Source organism: Lepisma saccharinum, chromosome 2, assembly GCF_977018435.1.
Source record: "Lepisma saccharinum chromosome 2, izLepSacc3.1, whole genome shotgun sequence".
In the NCBI taxonomy this organism is placed as follows: Eukaryota; Metazoa; Arthropoda; class Insecta; order Zygentoma; family Lepismatidae; genus Lepisma; species Lepisma saccharinum.
The window spans coordinates 181,365,877-181,384,760 of NC_139230.1; the positions used below are offsets into that span (position 1 = coordinate 181,365,877).

The window sequence follows — 18,884 nt, forward strand, 5'->3', positions numbered from 1 at the left end:
ACACTCTGTCCCAGGAGTCTCTGGAGCGAGAGAACGGAAACAAGTCCCTGCGCAAGTAGTGAATCGAGAGTGCTCAATCAATGAACGCGTGAGAGAGAACGGGGTTGCTTGGAGGGGGAAAGCGACTGCAGGTACCAGTCGTTTGCAGGCCTTCGCTTCGACCAATTGTTTTGGGTTCGAGTCCCGGCATGGGCACAGGCTCCTTTGCATATGCCCCTTCATCAATTTCATCCTCATCATTGGAATTAATATTTTTTTTAAAATGTTCTTCCCCTGTAGGTTAATCGTGCCGATAAGGATGAAAGAGGATCAAATAAAATAAATGAAGTGACATTCACATGCCTGCAACAGGACTCGTACCTTGGACCGCGCTCGGCCACCGAAGCGGCACCAAAAAGAACAATGCAGTATACTGGTAGTTTGCATGTCGATACTATTCTCAAAGTTCAGTACAACCACCAATTCGGGGCGACCTTTTGAGACGTTACCCAAAAGTAACCCTCCTTATTCTCACGTAGTTGATTTGATTTGTTGTTTTAAGTCCACTTTATGCACAGTAAGGCTAATCGGGACTGGACCTACAGTTTAAAGTGGGATCCGAACCACTATGTGCCTCCACCGGGAATCGAACCCGGGACCCCTTGATTACAAGGCGACGACGATACCACTGCGCCATCGGGGAGGCCTCTTATTCTCACGTAGTAAACCGCGATAATTGCACTGCTGCAGGCCAACGAAGCTATGGCGCCTGGACTCAGAGTCAGTATAATCCTCTGTGGAGTTTCGTGTTGTGTCGTCCATGTGTTTTTGTGATTGTCCCTTCATCAATGACATCTTAAGGGGAGGGGGGTCGGTGGGGGTTATAACCTCCCTAGGCCCCGTATTCATACAAAAAAGAAAGCCAAAGACAGGAAAAGATGGCAAAATTAGTAAAAGTAACCCTTCCCTTTTGAAAATCCTGGGTACACCACTGCTCATCACCATTCATCCCCATCGTTACGATTAGCCCGAAGTGGAAGAAAAGTGATGTTAAATAAATCAACAACAAGACGACCAAATCGCGCCGATTGGAATCGGGAAGAAAGAAGCCACTCACGAATTTTAAAAATAAAGATAACCTCCAAGCAGATGAGTTAAGTTTGTGTTTTAAGTCCGCTTTGTGCACACTAAGACTAATCGAGACTGGACCTACAGTTTAAAGTGGGATCCGAACCACTACGTGCCTCCACCGGGTATGGAACCTGGAACCCCTTGATTACCCCTTGCACCATCTGGTCCCGGGTTCGAATCCCGCTCGGGCTTGGTTGTTTGTGAATATCCATTCATCAATTTCATCACTCATCCCCATCTTCGCAAATTAGCCAAGAGGCACAAAACGCAAAGTAAAATAAACTAAATCAATCAATCAGTGCACCATCTTTTTTTCTTTCTTTGTTTGTTTATAAAAAGGAAATCCCCTAAGCGGTGGTAGCCCCCGTTTTTAACTTTATTCTCAATTTTCACATATCTCGTTTTTCCTCAATTCTCAGTTTTTCTCATTAGAACAAACACAAACTTCCATGTCTTACCCGAGATTCGAACCCGGGACTCCTGGCGTCGCAGCGCACTGTGCTAACCACTCCGCCACGGAGGTGGACTGCCATCGAGAAGGCCAGATGGGTTAAGTGACTTAAAAAAATATTATTCCTCAATTTTACGTGCATACGTGCTGGTAAGAGACCACTACGCGATTTTCTAATTAATGTTAATTGCTGAAACGAGTAATTATAGCTGATATATTCACTTTCTCGTCCTCTGCGTCTCCCCCCCCCCCTCCTCCAAAATGCAAGTTTTATAAGCGCTAAAAGCTCGAGGCAGTGTCCCAGCATCACGATACGTCCTCCAAATGCCACTATAATTTATTAACAGCGGCGACAAAGGACAGATGCCCCAAAAACCGGGCAGCGAGAACTCGGTGGATGCCCGTTCCAGTGCAAGGGGCGGTGCTACTTCCGGTGCAAGCGTTCCCGCCAATCCACGCCGAGTGGAGAGGTCATCTCCGTGCTGCATTTCCGCTAAACTTAGCGTAGAGCTTGGTCGGTAGCGAGTCTCGGAGCCCATACTCGCGTGAATGTATTTGCAGTCTATTGGCTGAGCTGTCGGAAGCTGGGTCAGCCCAAGAAACCACCTGACCGTGTTTACTACGAAGCGATGCGTGCCGTACGCTCGAGAATCGATACTGATGGCTTAAAGTAGGCGCTTTGGTCGAGGCAAAGTTACGGTGCCAGGTTTTTTTTTTTTAGTGCTACGGAAGTAACGCTTTTCCATGAAGAATGCTTCCACGATTTAACCCTTTGCTCTTCTTACCTTGGGAGGGAGGATACGAAGGTAAACCTTATATAGTGTTGCCCACGAGACGAGACTTTGGCCTGTCTCGTCTCGTGGAAGTCTCGTGGAAATGCTGTCTCGTCTCGAAAATATTATATTGTCTCAGGGCACATGGTCAATCTCGTCTCGTCTCGAATTTTTAAAAGCCTGTTCCGTCTCGTCCCGTGGGCAACACTAACCTTATATGATATCAGTTAATAAGTAGAATGTTGTAGTTCTTTTCTGCACTTGCCAGTATACTAGTATTCTCTTCCGAAAAAGTCTTCTTTTTTGCTACCCTATTTTCCTTTATTGTCTAGCGTAATACATAATAGGGAATATTTAAATAAGGCATAGGGCCCAAGTTCCTTTTGTTTTATTGCTATTTCATCATGCTACTTATGCAATTTTTACATGGTTCTGTTTCGATTTACGTTTGTTAAAACATACTGCGGAGTTTTAACGATTACTAACTGCACGTTTCCTTGACACTGTATTTTTCACTTCAATTTTTAATACTTCTGTATAATTCTGTACTTGCCAACATCCATTAGTTTACTATCGTCTTGGTTACGAACGAATTTTTTCGTGGTTAGGTTAGCCCGACCCTGTGGCCGAGTGGTTAGCACATCGCGCTGCGACGCCAAGGGTCCCGGGTTCGAATCCCGGTCGGGTTTGGTTGTTTGTGAATGTCCATTCATCAATTTCATCACTCATCTCCATCTTCGCAAATTAGCCAAGAGGCACAAAACGCGAAGTAAAATAAACTAAATCAATCAATCAATCAATTGTGGTTAGGTTAGACGGGTCAGGTTTAGTTCTCTTAGCATTAAAATAATATCCCTCAATGCTTTCTAAAAAAAATCTAAATTACTTCTGCATTCATTCCCACTAGTCTACGATACTTACTACCGCTTCAATCAACGGAGAATGCCTTGTCCATGAGGAGCGTGCATGCTTGCGTTAGGTAATTTTTAAGTTGTTTTTTTTTTCAACATAAATACTTTTTTTTCGAAATCATTTCATTACTTTAAGGAAGGTTCGAATTTCGTCATTGCTAAAATTCTACGATACTTAGTCTTTCTTGTAGGGGAATTTGAAAAAAATCATAAAACAATCTGAACCGTTACCTGCTACAAGTTTGATGCAATCTGCTTCCCGTTAGAAATTTCTTCATTTCAAATAGAAATACAGTTAAATTCGTCTTCACATGTCCGTATTAAACTGTAGGCCCAGTCCTGATGACCTTCTCGCCAGCCTCCGTGGCGGAGGGGTTAGCGTAGCGAGGTACGGGGATCGATTTCTGGATGTGTCTTGTCCCTTCATATATTTCATCAAGGGCCTCTTCGATAGCCTAGCGGATAACGCTGTCACCTTGTGAACAAGGGGTCCCCGGTTACACGGTGGTTCGGATGCAATTTAAATTGTAAGTCCAGTCCCGATTAGCGTATCTGAGCATAAAGTTTACCTAAAACAAACTTCTTGCGTATTTTATATATTCATCATACATTCTCATCTTCGTGGTTAATTTAGAGAGGTAGAGAAAATCATGAAAATGTTTGTTATTTAGCTGTGTTAACATGCTTAGAATAAATCAATATCACGGATTGGTTAGCACAGCGTGCTATGACGTCAGGGATCCGGGTTCGAATCCCGGTCTGAGCATGGGTGTTCTTTGTGAATGTTCCTTCGTCAATTTCGTCTTACCATCACTCATTCTCGTCTTCGCGATTAGCCAAAAGTGGCAGAAAAGCGAAGTAAAATAAACTAAATCAATCAATAAATAAAGTAATATCTTTCTTAGCACTTTAAATTTACCTTCAGGTATTTAAGGTTAGAGATATGAACGTTATTACTTTTGTTTCCTTTAAGTAGTCAGGTATTTACCATCTTGTGATATATAGGGCTTAAAAAAACCTTACGAATCTTCCTTCTTACTCCTATACCTACGTTTTCCAGTACTAGAACTCATAATCGTTGGAATATGATTAATTAATATAACATGTTGTCCGCAGGCACGTAGCCAGGGGGAGGCTAAGGGGGCTGAAGCCCCTCCCGAAATCCTACAAATATTTAATTTAAATGTTATTTTTATTTTTAATAACAGAAATAAAGTTATAACCACAGTAAAAAACTGCATTGCATCGATAAAGGTTTAGTGTCTAATAGAGGAGAGCTAAGTTATATTTTTATATTCTACTATTTAATCCAAAGAAAAAATGGATCCACAGCTTCCAAAAGTTATAGTTTTCTTTGGGAGAGGTCGCAGAATATACACTTTATGAGTAAAATTTACCACAAACTGTTAAAGCCTTTTTGAACGATTGTGTATAAGTTAATAACAAAATACAATAAGTATGATTTTCAGTACAATAACTGAAATTGTACAAAATATAACAAAAATAATGGCCAACAATTGTGTTAGATATTCACTGATACGGTGGATCGAGTAGCAAAGCCTCTCTGTTTATATAATAATAACAATACATTTGGATTAAAATTTGTATATTTTTAAAAACTTATAATATTTATTATTGTAAAATAACAATAATTATTATTGTCATTATTATTTGTACCAATCAAGTTTTATCTATAGCCTGACCCACTCTACCGATATTTCTGGCGACGTTCGTGCTGATAAGGGATGAGCCCCCCGAAATAAAATTCGGGCTACGGGCATGGTAGTCCGTATAGCGTAGTGGTAACGCTGTCACCTGATAATAGAGATATCACGAGTTTGATTTCTGGTGGAGGCACATTATGCAGCTTTGATGCAGATTTGATTCCAATTTGAACTTCAGATCCAATCCCGATTAACCTATTTCAGCATAAAGTAGACTCACTTCTCTCCTCCATATCGAAGAGGTTTTAACATATCCCCCATCCCTTCCACGTAGTACACCCTTGACTCCGTTTTTGCAGACTAACGAGGCTCTGGAATCTGGACTCTCATCCATTATAATCCTATGCGGAGCTTCTGTTGTGCGCTATCCGTGTGCGTTTGTGATTGTCTTTTCGTTGATTTCATCTTATGACCATCATCGTTACGATTAGCCAAAAGTTAAAGAAAAGCGACGTGAAATAACCAAATCGAGTTTTAACATATTCCATATCTTATGCGCGGATCCTTTTAAAGTGACATTAGGTTACAGAAGGAAATTTGTAAATCGAATATCTGTGTGTAGACATAATAATAGGGAAAAAATCGATGCAGAGAAGTGCCGAGTGTCTGAAGTCTCGTTGTGGAGATTGTGGTTTCTTTTCTTCTGCACAATCCTCCCAGGAAGTTACTAGGTTGATAAGTCTTATATTTAGTAAGCATGTTTTATATATAACCGTCGTGGCTCATCCGGTAAGGCGTCAGACTACTACATGAGATAACAGAGTTCGATTTCTGCGGTGGGTGATCTGAGGCCGGAGTTTTCCTAGGGATTGTATAGGGGTAAATACGAGACTTTGTAGTGTCTCGTCTCGTGTGTGAGGAAAGCCGTCTCGGTCCGAGTTGTACAGTAAATTCCTGTCCAGTTGTCGGTCTCAAAATATATAGATTGTATAAGCAGTTTATACAGCATGTCACTCTAGAGGCTTCCGCGCTTTCTGATCATTAAAGCGAACCACTTTTCACAACAACGTTTTTATGTTTGACGCCTGATTTCAACGCTACGAACACTTTCATCCTAAATTTTTACAACCATAGTGTTTTAGGTACACATTTAAGCAGAATAAATGATCCACCTGTAAAGTACTCGCTCGACATAACTGAATAAGTCACATGCTAGAGAAATTTTGGTTTGAGTCAAATTTCAAAAGCCGGACCCTGTTGCCGAGTGGTTAGCACATCGCGCTGCGACGCCAAGGGGCCCGGGTTCGAATCCCCCTCGGGCTTGGTTGTTTGTGAATGTCCATTCATCAATTTCATCACTCATCCCCATCTTCGCAAATTAGCCAAGAGGCACAAAACGCAAAGTAAAATAAACTAAATCAGTGAAGCAAATCAATCAATCAAATTTCAAAGGAGAGCACTTTCTCAGGTATCTTATTTATATGTAAGTTATAATTGCGTATTTATAGGCTGCTCTATAATTAGGATCTATAGCGTCTCTGGCATGAAGTCTCGGTCTTGTCTCGATTTTCGTTTCGAGAAGTCATTTTTTATTTGTTTTATTGATTCATTGATTTGTTTTGTTTTAATTCGCTGTTCTGCCACTTTTGGCTAATCGCGAAGATGGGGATGAAAAGTGATAAGATGAAATTGGTTTAATTGATTGATTGAGTTAGTGTTTTAAGTTCATTTTATGCACAGTAAGGCTAATCGGGACTGGGCCTACAGTTTAAAGTGGGATCCGAACCACTATGTGCCTCCACCGGGTATCGAACCCGGGACCCCTTGATTACAGTGGCGAAGCGTCCTATGAGGCCCGGAGGCCGGGCCTACCCTAACATATTTGTCTATTACGGATTATTTTATTACTTATAAATTTCATTAAACGACGCTTAATAAAAGAAAACTGAAATTCTAGGTCTTCCGATAATTACCGCAAGTTTGCAACCCTGCCTGGAACCGTATCTGCGCATTCAGCGAGGCCCGCCTGAGAGTGCCTCAGCTGGTCCCATAACAACCTATGTGATTCGTGCGGGAAAGCATAATTTCAGGGGTGCGTTCGCCTGCAATGTAAACTGAGAGGCCGGCCTCTTTTCTCTCTCTCACCCTCTCTCCCTGACTTCCGAAGAGTGCCGATCGTGTACGAGCGCGTGACGAAGCAGGCAGTGGACGTACAAAGCTTGTTGAGAAGCAGCGTTTCCATGGAAGATTCAGAGCTGTGCCGGGAGCGGAGCACACCCAGCTGCTAACATGTAGCGAAAATGTGTTGCTAACACCTCTAAGCCTGGCCTCCTAACCTATCAAAGTAGGCATTATTAGAATTCTAACTGCAAATAATGCATGCAAGTTGGTTACCAGTGTTAAGTTTGGTGCTTTCAGCTCTTTTTAGGAACCGCTTTTCGCGAAGTGTTAGCTGCTGGATGTGCCCCACACCAATCTCGATTCAGAGAGGGAAAGTATTTTATTTCTTTGAGGAGAGGGATATTGAGGCGAAATTTCCTTTCATGATTAGTGACATAACTGAAAACGCGCTACTTTTAAAATGGGGCAAGGTACGTACAATGCAAACGTATAGAGAAAATCCATGTTACTGAACTTTTCTGGTCGGTGTGTTACACAGAAAGGTGTCTGTGTTCTCATTTAGCATTTCATCATTTTCTAAATCATATTATATATTTTTTACAAAAAGTCGCCTGTTGAAGAATTATATGTGTAAAAGAGTTAAAAATAAATAATTGATTGATAGATTTAGTTTATTTTACTTGGCTTTCTGCCATTTTTGGCTAATTGGGAAGATAATGAGCGATAATATGATGACATTGACGAAGGGACACTCACAAAGAACACCTATGTCCAGGTGGGGATTCGAACCTGAGGTCCTTGTCGTAGCACGCTGTTATAACCAATGCGCCGCGGAGGCCAGCATTGAAAAGAAATAAACGCTAAGTGACGATCAAGTGAACCAACCATTTCTGTAATGCGAGAAACATTTACAATACTGTTATTCAAGCAGCAAATAATTTTTACGAGCAGGTTTAATCTAACAAATGTAAGATGGCTAGGGCCTGACAGAACGGCTTTTTCATTGGGTGACGCATGGTCAGAACATCGAGTTCCATTGTCACTGTTTTCTGACCTTCGAGACAGAAGCGCCTTTATTCTCAGATATCCAATTGAGACTAGATTAAAGTAGAATCTGAACCAATGCCTCCAGTGGGAATCGAACCTTCTACTTCTTGATTATAAGGCGAGAGCGTTAATCACTACATTATCCTTTACAATCACTATACCGACTTTTTCGAACAGTAGTAGACGAGATTCAGGCAATATGTTATCTTTTATTTTCTAGGGGCTATTTTAACATACTACTGTTAAAAAAAACACATCTTCCCCACCCACCAATCCCTGCTCCGCCCTGTGCCTACCCTTCCAGAGACAGCACGCTTCGCCGCTGCTTGATTACAAGGCGCTGGTGCCATCGGGGAGGCCCTAAGATTGGTTAAAGGACAATCACAAACACACAAGAACAGAACATAGAACGAGCCCTACAAGCTATGAATCCAGACGCCAGAGCCTCGTTAGTTTGCAAAATGCAGTCCAAGGTATAATACGTGGAAGGGAAGTTGAGATTTGGGTGTCTGCTAATCGACAAGTTTCTGGGGTCTCGTTCTTGTCTCGATTGTTAAAAGGCAGTCTCTGTCTCGTTCAGAATCTATACACGTGCTTTCATAAACTTCTCAATTTCTGACCATTCGATTCTTTAGGGACGACCCAGAGATTAAACTTAGGACAGTACTGCTAATCGCACCATCCTCACCGAGAATGTGTGGAGACGTACTTCCATCTCCCCTAAGGCCCTGTGACAACATTTTTTTTCGCGGGTTATTAAGAGGTTATTAAATTATTTCCTTGCTCTGGTTACTTAATGATAATGAAATGTTATTACTTGATTTCCTCTTTTACGTCGCGTAGCTAAATAGTGGCAATGTAAATGAATAAATGATGAAGATGGATAACTGGGGGGACAGGCAACGGAAAATGTGCACTTCCGGTTAGTAATTAACCGAGAAGATGCAAGTTAGTTTGATAACCTCAGCTCTTGCGAACAATTTTTAAAAATCTAAAAGTTTCAATAACAATTTCAATGGTTCCTTCTCTGTGTTTGAACGCGTTTAGCGGTCGACTTACACCTCGCCTTCGAAGCTTGATGTGAATGGCCCTTCAGGAATTTAATCAATTCATCGTTCTTCCTCATCGTCGCGATTAGGCTAAAGGGTAAGATAAGCGACGTGAAATAAACAAAATGCGATGCTAATGGAAGCTCAGATTACTCCGACCTGAGGCAGTTTGGCTTACAGGTTCAAATCCCACGGCCGGGCATTATTACCCCTCAGTTTCCCTTATGCAAATGCTGGGATGGTATCTTCAACAGAGGTCACAGGTGCTCTGCTCCACTTCCTTTCCCTTTCGTTGACATCACAACTCTTCGTCGCGTTTAGTCTAAAGGTGCAGACAGCTCGCAACGACCCGGAAACTGTTTTCGGAGTCTTCTCAAATTTTGGCAGCAGTTTCATCTATATTCTTCCAATCTATCTAAATGTTGGGCCTCCCCCATGGCATAGTGGTTACATCGTCGCCTTGTAACAAGGGGATCCGGGTTGGATAGCCGGTGGAGGCACATAGTGGTTCGGATAACGACAATAATAATGATGCACTTATGAGATAGATAAAGGAACAAACACAAGAAAAATCCATGCTTCACCGAAGATTTGAACCTATACTCTGTCCCGGGAATCTGTGGAGCAAGGTCACGCATAACGGTAGATAAGGGGAGAATGCGAGTGGGCGGAGCGAAGCCGTACGCCCTACAGCTAACGCGTGGTAAAGTTCGAGTCCTGATTCGAACGCCAGTTCGGTATCTCTGACACGGCTCTAGAGGAAGACGACAGGATGTGTATCTGGTTTCGAACCAGCACCTGTTTCTCTCAAAAGCTCTGGTGTCGCTTTTACCTGCAGTGTTTATAGACATCCATCTATTGATTCACTGCGACATTATACTCCCAAGGTCTCCACATTGCACAAAAAAAATGCACAACCCAATAACACAACCTAGCAAAGATAACGCAACCGCAACATCACGTTAAGAAATCTATAAAGAAAGTGAATTGGCAACATCTTGTTTACTCCACGTGAACTTGACAAGAGCTTCAGTTCCTTAAACGGACGCTATTGGTGGGAAAGGTTTGAGGGGAGGATTTATTGGGCTTTATGTGGACTTGACATATGGTTGTCAGAGGGAAACTGATCTTTCGGAACGTTCTATGAAGTAAAGTGGCGTTCCAATAAGGACTTGAACAATAGCTACACAGGCATTTTTCTGTTCATGCGTTCATTGACCGAGCTCTCTCGAGTCACTACTTGCGCAGAGGCTTGTTTTCGTTTGCTTGCTCCAGAGATTATAGGGATAGAGTATAGAAACCCTGTAATGTCATAGCATCCTAGACTAACCACTCACACTGTAACAAGTTGACTAAGGAAATGACTATTTCCGCTGACATATGCTACCGTAAGAAAATGATGAGTGTTTTTTTAAGTATTAACAGGCATTACATAGTTACCCTAATTAATACATGTTAATGTTTCAATTTTAAAAATACATTATGGTGCACGCAATTATAATTTATAATCATTATACCAGTACAATCAAAAATAAACCGAGCTTTTACAGTAACATTTATTGCACATACACCCTTTTACAGAACACCACCCTCAAAGTAATGACCTTGGGCAGTGACGCACTTCTGCCAGCGTTCATACCACTTGTGAAAACAACACTAGAGGCCATCTTTGGTCACCTCCTTCAGAGCGCGCGTCGCATACGTCTTGACTTCGTCAGCTGAACTGAATCTCCGCCCTTTGAGCAACTGTTTCATCTTCGGAAAGAGGTAGTAATCAGCTGGGGCTAGATCCGGGAAATATGGAGGCTGCGGAAGGATAGGAATGTTGTGCTTTGCGAGATATTCGTTCACCTGGAGCGACCGGTGTGCGGGGGCATTGTTGTGGAGGAGGAGCCAGTTCTTGCTTTGTTACAAATGAGGCCTTTTCCGGCGTACTGCATCTCGAAGACGGCGAAGAATAGCAACATACGTATCCCGATTGACGGTTCGACCTTCAGGAACGAATTCGAAATGCACCAATCCCTGGATATCGAAGAAACCCTCCAGCATAACCTTTCCCTTGGCTCTGTCAGCACGTAATCTTTTTTGTCGGGGCGAGGAGGATGATTTCCATGTCGACGACTGCCGTTTGGATTGTGGATCATACATGAAACACGACGTCTCATCACCTGTAATCACTCTGTTCAAAAGATCTAGATCCTGATCCACCCTGTCAATCATTTCTCCTCTTGACTAGTATGCGCTCCTCCCGTTGCTCATCGGTTAACTTCTTGGGAACAACGTTCTCGCACACACGTTGCATATACAAATCATTCGTGAGGATACCATGAACCGATCCATGAGAGAGTGCTGTCACGTTTGCAAAGTCATATATCGACTGCGGTTTCGACGGCCCTCTTCCTGAACTCTGGCAATCATTTCTTCCGTTCTTGCTGATCTGGGTCATCCTGGATGTGAATTATCTTCGGTGGACACGCGACCACTTGTGAATCGCTTGTGCCAATCGTGAACTTGGGTCTGCGACATTTCTTCCTCCCCGTACGCTTGGCGTAGCAGAGGAACGGTTTTCGTAAATGCCTTACCCAGTTTAGCACAAAATTTGATGTTCACTCGCTGCTCTTGAAGCGTCAGCTTACCACTCCGACGAACTGCGGTATCAGCACCAGATAGCCTTCTCCGTAACGTGTTTACCTAACGAACTGTCTGCTACACACGTCATACCACACCAGCTAACCCTCTGCGCAGCCGCAGGCCAGTTATTGGAGATACAACGCCTTGGTGGCCAAAGTTCGGTTTATTTTTTACTCTACTGGTACAGTCAACGGCAAAGATAATGATAGGCAAATTGTCCACCGTTATTTTCACTACCTTTTTATTCTACATCCTGTGTTGTTTTAAGGAATGAAACTATGTTGCTTCGAAGTAGACATTGCTCTCTGCTTATTGACGTCTTTATTTCAATTCATTGTCATCAAACTGTGTAATTCAGACCGAATGAAAATGGTGGTGGACAATTCGCCTACGGTTTCTTTCGCCGTTGGGTGTACATCCTTATACATGATGATAAAATATTTAAATTTAAATAAATAAAAAAAAACGTCTGACTGCGTCCCGTTTTTGTAAAATAACAGGCAGTGTGTTAAATTTTAACGGTACAATAGTGTAAAATTAATGGTAACTTGTAACAGTGCAGCCACGAAAGCTGATACAACTCTGATAGGGACAATGAAAATGCTACAAGCCAAGGACAGATGAAAATATGGCTGAGAAATGTTAATTGCAAATCCGCTCAAAAAGAATAAGAAACATGGATAAATTATAAAAGTAATAAGTGCAGTAAAAATGACGAAGAAAGAAATTGAAAAACTGAGGAAGGAACAGTAAGGATTCGAAGAGAACATGCAGAGGAACTAAATGAAGAAGTTCCAAGTGAGACATAGCTGTGTGTAAAGAGCAACGCGGCATCTACGTTGTATTTAACTACGACGTCAGGGGCCCCGGGTTCGAATCCCGGCCTGAGCATGGGTGTTATTGAGTGTCCCTTCATCAATTTCATCTTCATCTTCGAGATTATCCAAAAGTATCAGAAAAGCGAAGTAAAATAAACCAAATAATTCAAACTAAGTATTTCACATACGAATGAGTTTTACATGTTAATGCATCAACATTCGAAGACCTATGTTAATGCATAGATGAAGATGCATAGATACTGTGAAACGTTTCACTTGATCGCTAAAAATGTCAAAAACTAATATGAACAAATTTAGGAATTGTTAAAGTAGACCTAGTTGTAAAAAGTTATGAGCTTTGATGGAGAAAGGAGAAAACAGCCATTGTATTCAATACGATAATATACGTATAATGGACTCCTTTACTTTTGAAACATTGTAGCTTTCAAGAAGTTTTCACCCAGCAAAAGAAACTGCTCAATTTTTTAAAAGGGGGCGAATAAACGAAGAAACAAAGCAATTTTGTTGGGACAGTTTGTACGATCAATAATTGCAGTGTCTGCTTTCGTAGTCTAGCGGCTAGAGTGGTGCGTTGCGGAACAGGAGAATCTAGGTTCGAATTATCTATGAGGAATGGTTGTTTGCGTTTGTTCTATAGTTCATCTTATAAAGAAGGAATATGTGGCGTTTGTCATAATTGCATTAATTGCATTTCCGGGTTCGATACCCGGTGGAGGCACATAGTGGTTAAGATCCCACTTTAAACTGTAGGCCCAGTCCCGATTAGCCTTACTGTGCATAAAGTGGACTTAAAACAACAAATCAACAACAATCATAATTGCATTTATTTTGAAAGGAGCAGTAAGTTCGGAGTTTGTGCCATCAATTTTTCTTTTCTAATTTTCACAAGATAAAAATTCCTTGAATTGGAAACTGGTAGGACCCAATATTTTTCATTAAAGAAGTCGTGGGGAAATAATTCCCTCAGATTTAAAACTAAACGTTGATTTTGGAAGAAAACACCATCCTGAGGATGAAGACAGAACCCAGTCTAAAGACAGCCCAACAATTCAACATGAAAACTTAAAAAGTAGCTTTAAATGAATCTGGGAGGGCTCCTATCTCCATTAGCCCCTTTTATGACTGTAAAAAAATTAATGTGTGTGTTGCGAATTTTGCACCGCTTTCTCCCATATAGGCTAATCGCGGTGATGAAGTTGAGTAAAGTAGATGAACAATCGCATACTCCCAACCTTACAAGTGATTCGAACTCAAGACTTACAGCTTTCCTGCGTTTAAGCCAACCACTAGATCACGGAGGAACCGTATTGCTTGAAAGGAGCAGCAGGAGGCGGATCAACAATAGGAGGAAAAATTAGTAATTCTAAAAAGATTGGCGATTACATGCACTAAAATCACGACTTTATCCAATCATATCGAGGGACTGCACAGGATTACAGAATTTAACGATGATCAATTGAAAGATTTAGTTAAAATAAGAAATGCTGTAAGGGTGTAGAAATGCTAATGAAATTTTGTGTGTGTGTGTGTACATATGAATATTTACATGTCTTTTATTTATATTTCTGGTACATAATATAAGCCTTAATATAGTATTTATATTAATACAACAAGTAATGAAATGGAACATAATATTGGAATCTTCGAGGACAATTAGAAATGATGAACTGCAATAAAGCGTGGATGTTCTGTCATGCTTTCCCTTTCACCAGAGGACACGCACAGTTGCATTCAGACTTGCCAAATTTAGTTATTTTCTCACATTACGAGGTGTGTATGAATAACAATGTATATCATAAAGTACAACTAACTGTAGAAGTAACTGTTTATAACGTTACTACTATTGCCAAAAGTAACTCTGTTACAGTTACTTACTTTTTAAAATTAGCTAATGACAGTTAGATTTATTGATTTGGTGTTTTAGGTCCACTTTATGCACAGTAAGGCTAATCGAGACTGGACCTACAGTTTAAAGTAGAATCCGAACCACTATGTGCCTCCACCGGGTATCGAAGCCGGGACCCCTTGATTACAAGGCACTGGCGATACCACTGCGCCATCGGGGAGGCTCTAATTACAGTTAGAATTCCTCAAAGTAACACATTTTTGTGAACGTAAAGGCAAATGCACCAACGTATATTCAAATTGCCAGAGATTCGAACAGGAGACCTCTCGCTTCTAGCGTCAACGTGAAAACATGCTGAGGTCATCGACATGGGCATTCAAGCGAATACTGAAGTGTTTATCAGAATTGATTGATTGATTGATTTGGTGTTTGAAGTCCACTTTATGCACAGTAAAGCTGATCGGGATCCGAACCACTATGTGCCTCCACCTGGTATCGAACCCGAGACCTCTTGATTACAAGACGATGACGCTACCACATGTGTTTATCAGAAGTACGAAGCAAGAATAATTAATGGAAAACAATTCTAAAGTATGAGAACTCATTTTCATCGAGGTGGACAACCCGGATTGTTTTGTTTGTTGTATCTATACCTTGAGCAAACTGAACTCAAAACTCTACCACTTTAGTAATTAACATCTAATGGTAAGCTATAGAGGTGGAACATGTTGCGAAGTGTCTGTTCGGCTACCCATTGGACAGCAAAGCTCAGAAGTGGATTGTCGGTTGTTGTTCAGTTATAGAGAGAGGCCAAATCTTTAGTGAGATTTCACACCGAAGTAACAAGTGACATATAACATTTTGTGTAGTGCCCAAGCGACATGTCACTTGAATGCGAACTTCCACTCTGGAGTGAAGCGACACGCTGCATATGTCACTTGCGTGTCACTCGGACCGGACCGTTTTTTCTTGAGCGTGCGTCTTGTTTCTGTCTGTTTGTTGCGCATGCGCAGAGGTTTTATCTGTGATAAGAAATTCAAAATTCTAGAACTCAAGAAATGTTGGCTGTTTATTTTCCCTTTTCTATCCCGTGGATAACCGCGACGATCACAAGGAGTGCATTCAGACATTGATGGATTTAGCGAAGGGCACTAAGGCATGTCGGAGCCGCGGTGGTCTAGTCGGTAAGGCGTCTGGCTGCCACGCTGGAGACACGGGTTCGAATCCAGGGGTGGGTGATCTAAAGTAAGAATTTTTACGGTCTTGTCCTCGCATAGAGCGGCTGTGGGGTTCACGCAGTCTCAACCTGGGGAGTAAAGGCGGCCGGAGCGTACTGCTGATCACATCACCTTCAAAATGGCCAAGATCCCTACCCCAACATCTCCTAAAATGTTCCTTCATGGCACTGTGCTTTATAACTTTACTTACTATCACTTGTCACTTCGGTGCGAAGCCTCGTATCATGTGGCATTTGTCACTTCGAAGCGAAAAGCGGCGGGAACACGGCGTCAGTTTGGATAAGGCAAGGAGCTTAAACACTTGTATTGTCATTTTCGTTGACTCTAGCGCCTCCAAGCAGGAACTCCCTCAAATAAAATCAGTCAATTCCTAGAAGGTCAAAAATAATAACACTTGTATATGATGTCTAATATGAATTCAAGCGGATTGCTGGACAAACAGTAATATATATTACTAACTATCTTGTTTATCTTAATGTAAAATAAATAATCCTTATTGGTGGTCGGTAAATTAATTAACGTCGCTTATTTGCACCACTGTCAACCGTGATGAGAAAGTGAGATGGAAATGGAAGGAAAGAAAGAATGAAGCAGGGCTTTGTCCAGAATATTCCATTTCAGAGGGTGTATGGTCATTTTTAGTGATGTGTAAAAGTACATTTTTGGGACAAAATGATCATAAATTGGGCTTTGGTGAAAACTTTTAGAGGGTGTTGGGGATGTATGGGTAAACCACTGCAAGGAAGTGATTGAAACCGCTAATTTAGTCGATTTAGACTAGTCTTAGCATATCGTGACATAATCTAATTGTAGAAGCAAGGGAAGTGTCAGAATATTAAACGCACCTAATCACGCTGACACAGGTGGTTAAATACTAAAACTTTGACATGGAAAAGTGCAAAAGTAAATGATTTGGCCAGAACTCAAATTGGCATACCAGATGTTGTGGAGTCATCTTCAGGGAGAGCTGCCAATTACCTGTTCCCGACGACTCTTGGACGTCAGTCCGCAAAGATGAAGCCACCCTTAGGTTTCCAGGGGTTAGATGAGACTAAAGTTTCTGAAATTGTCTTGGTTTAAACGCAACATGGAAAACGTTGCATCGAATGGCTGTAATTTGTCAGTTTAATATAGTCCACGAGTTTTAAATGTTTCCTGCTAGGGGCGTGCCCAGTAAGGAACCTGATATCAGTTCAGAAAGAAATAACTGAAGCCGGTTGGTTGCTTGACTTGCTTGCGCTCTCTTACGCCGAATGAGGCGAGAACGGTTACACCTCACGGACTATAGTTGATGGAAATGTCCCTTGGTAGCACACAAGAGCATGAGATAGCTGTATACACAATAGTAGCCAACATGTACGGCGCTCGCCGTCATCGTCATTAATAAATCATGGCAAATGAGAAATGATGAACTCTGAACGAAAGATAAAAAATAACTTTAATATCTTAACTTCTTTTTCATGACATTGTGCTGCATGCCTGGGAGACCCATGCTCTTAGTCAACTCTAAATTTGGAAGACAAAATAGCAGAGTGGTTAGCACATCGCGCTGCGGCGCAAAGGGTCCCGGGTTCGAATCCCGCTCGGGCTTGGTTGTTTGTGAATGTCCATTCATCAATTTCATCATTTCATCACTCATCCCCATCTTCGAAAATTAGCCAAGAGGCACAAAACGCGAAGTAAAATAAACTAAATCAAATCAAATCAAATCAATCTGAGACAAAATAAGTCTCGCTGCTAAAGATGGACACAAAATCCGGATAACGGATACCTGTATTTCAAATTATCCGATATCAGTTTTGGATGCAACGGATAATCCGGAGAAGTTCGATAATTCGGATTACCCTAATTATTCGGATAATGCAGATATCAGAATATCCAATATGCGGATAGAAAATTATCCCATATCCGGATAAAAAAATATCCGGATTTGGTCATTCCTACTCGCTACACTAAGCTGTCATACTAACATAGGCTTAGTGGCGGTTACTCTCTTAGTCCTCAATCAAATTGCCTTCAAAACTGTGAGTGCAGCCACTACTTAACCGTTTACAATTATTCATGAATAAAGCATTCATCCTCTTCTCTGAACCTATAGTCTCTCTCCTTCCCTATAATTGAAATTCCACCTCGGCCAACCTCAAGACAAACAGAATGCCCTGACCCAGCATCGTAACTTGGAACCTCACTTGGGGGTGGGGGAGGGGGGCGAAGAACATGAACCTGTGGTTCCAGAAGTTTTTAAACCAACACCTAACATGCACATTTTAATAAACCTTAAAATTTTGGAGGGCGAGTGCCCCTGCAAGTAAAGCCTATGCTCAGGTGCGGGCTAGCAAGAAGAACCTATGGCACAAACTCTTGTTAACATGGAAAGTGATTACACAGGTTACAGGAAAGTGTGGAAGTAAACATTGTTTCTGAATATACTTTGTCTCTTCAGAAACTTCTTTAAGGGCTTGCATTTTTCTTAAGATTTTGTATCCATTTTGTACTCTACATAGTTTCTTACAGAATCGAAAGTTAAATAAGCTTCCGAACTATCTCAATCTTTAAATTACAAAGGAAACCGGTCATCGCTCAAATTCTAGATGTAGTGATGAAAATGACTGAACATAGACCTTTAGGTTGACGATTGGGTCGGATCTGCAATCATGGGCGGAGTTTGAGCTTTTGCTTTGGGAGGGCCAGACTCTGAGAGAAGCATATGATGTACCTGAGGGTTGTTGAATATCCCCCAGCTTAAAATGGGTCCGGAGACCTTCCCCCGGAAATTAAAAAACAACAACTTAAAAACACTGAGTTCTAGGCCTTTTAGATTTGAAAATGTTAAATTTCCTCGCTTAAGTAAACAAATATTAATTACAGTGCGTCCATTTCGATCTTCAGCCGAGAGATCGGGAGAAGCGTGGCGGGCGGCGCTGACGGAGATGCCGACATTTGCGGCCTGTAATGCCCGCTTATTTTTATGGACATACGCAGACATTTACATAAATATTGCAAAACGAGCACTAACCTGTAACTACTCGAGTAACTACTTGCATAGAGGACTTGTTTTCGTTCGCTTGCTCCACAGACTCCTGCAACAGAGTAGATAGGCTCTTGCTCTGGCTACAAAGGGTGACTCCAGTAATCCAGCTGGAAAATGAGACACCACGGACAACGACCCTGCAATTCTTGAGGCACGAGTAATTGCGACAATCC

The 18,884-nt window shown here is 41.6% G+C and overlaps 1 protein-coding gene across 1 annotated transcript in view; it reads left to right on the forward strand.

Annotated features, from left to right (window-relative positions):
* Positions 1 to 2,332: 2,332 nt before the first annotated feature.
* LOC145984217 (patched domain-containing protein 3-like) overlaps positions 2,333 to 18,884 on the forward strand; it is a 235,198-nt gene continuing 218,646 nt past the window's right edge. Inside the window, exon 1 of the mRNA XM_083117775.1 lies at positions 2,333 to 2,367. The gene's annotated coding sequence lies outside the window, so the exon portion shown is untranslated. The remainder of the gene's footprint in view (positions 2,368 to 18,884) is intronic.